Here is a 2111-nt window from a genome sequence, read left to right on the forward strand (position 1 = left end):
GTATGGGTACGTGTGTGTAAATTTTAAAAACATAAAACTAAGTTAGGCTTTTGTTTAAACATAAAAAAAAAGAGTACAGAATATTAGCTCATTTGCTGTGGAAAAAAACAGGGTTGTCAGTGAGAGACTGGTTATTCCATCTAGATTTTCCTAGCTTCAAATATAATGAAAGAAAAACAGACTAACTAATACTACGTTTATTTGGATAGGTGAACTCGCCGATCAGATGTCAGCTCTCAGAAGTTATCATTCAGCGTAGAAACCCAATTTAATTATTTGCAATTAATTCTTCTTTGTTTTGGAAAAAAGAGGATGATATTGGTTTTACTTACAGTCCCCTTTAAAAATGTACGTCTTCCTTCTGCCGGTGATTTGAAAATCACTTTCTACCACTGTTAATGTCTTGTTTGAGGTTTTTCATGCAGATAAACAAAATGTCGAATGAAGACACGACTGCAAAATAATTACCAATTGTAAGAGTTTGAGATATTTTTAAAAACCTTAATTTAAACTCAACTTTGAAGACCAAATTGATAGTTGGGAAAAATCGAAATCCTTTGAAGGAAATAAACTTAAAAAGTGGTTTAATATGCATAATATAGTGTAAACGTGAAAAAAATCATTGAGTCTCTAAAATAATATTGGTTTTTATTTCTATTTTTCTTTAATATCAACCTCTTTTTTTGGCTGTTTTATTGAAAATTCTACAGACAGTAGCTTATTTTTCCACTAACCTAAGCACCTGAGACTTTTGGCTGATGGCTATAAGACCAATAAAATTGCCTATAAAATGTAACTTTATATCATAACTTATACAATGTTTATGGAATATATTCCAACATTTACTTGTTTCCAGAAGCACACATCTCAGTGTTTGCATGCATATATTCATTATATTACAATGGAAAACAAAAACGAATAATCTGATGTTGAATAATGTTAACACCTGCATGGTGTTATGTCGTGATAGTGTTTTGTACCTATCAATTAATAAATCTAAATAGAGGGAACATCAATCCTGCTTTGCATAAAATTTTTCTGAGCCTAAAATGAAGGAAGGAAAGAGTAATATTTTACTAGAACATGTTTTATTAGTTTGATTTTCAAGTGCTATGGTAAAATTGTGGGTCTGACTTTCTATGCAGCATAAAATAATATGGTCAGTCATGTGGTTGGTATTATCTTGTGTATTGGTCAGGGTTATCCAGAATATATATCTATATATTCTCCAGAATATGCATATTCATATATATATATGTATATATATATATGTATGTGTATATATATATATATACATATATATATATACACACACATACACACACACATTTGAAAGAGAGATTTATTAGATATTTATTATAGGAAATAGAAATTGGCTCACATGATTAAGGAGGCTGAGAAATCCCAAGATTTGCCATCTGCAAGCTAGAGACCCAGGAAAGTTGGTGGTGGAAAGCAGTCCAGGTTGGCCTGAGAACCAGGGGAGTTGATAGTGTAAATCCTAGTTCAAGTGCAAAGGCCTGAGGACCAGGAGCGTGAGTGTCTAAAGGCAGGCGATGGATGTTTCAGCTGAAGCAGAGCAATTCACCTGTCCTCTGCCTTTTTTATTTAGGATCTCAGTGACTGGATGAGGCCCACATGCATCGATGGAGGTGATCTTCTTTGCTCAGCTACCGATTCAAATACTAATCTCTTCCAGAAACACTCTCACACACACCATCAGAAATGATCTGGGGGGCACCTGGGTGGCTCAGTCGGTTAAGCGGCCGACTTCGCTCAGGTCATGATCTTGCGGTCCGTGAGTTTGAGCCCCACGTCCGACTCTGTGCTGACAGCTCAGAGCCTGGAGCCTGTTTCAGATTCTGTGTCTCCCTCTATCTGACCCTCCCCCGTTCATGCTCTGTCTCTCTCTGTCTCAAAAATAAATAAACGTTAAAAAAAATTTTTAAAAAGAAATGATCTGGGCACCCTTTGCCCAGTCAAGCTGATGTGCAAAATTAACCGGCACATCTCATAACTAGCACACCGCATGCTCCCACCTCAGGGTCTTTGCCTGTTGTAGTATTCCTTCCGATATCCATTTGGCTTAACTCCCTTACCTCCTGTAATTC

The sequence above is a fragment of the Acinonyx jubatus genome, chromosome E4 (genome assembly GCF_027475565.1).
Source record: "Acinonyx jubatus isolate Ajub_Pintada_27869175 chromosome E4, VMU_Ajub_asm_v1.0, whole genome shotgun sequence".
Lineage (NCBI taxonomy): Eukaryota > Metazoa > Chordata > Mammalia > Carnivora > Felidae > Acinonyx > Acinonyx jubatus.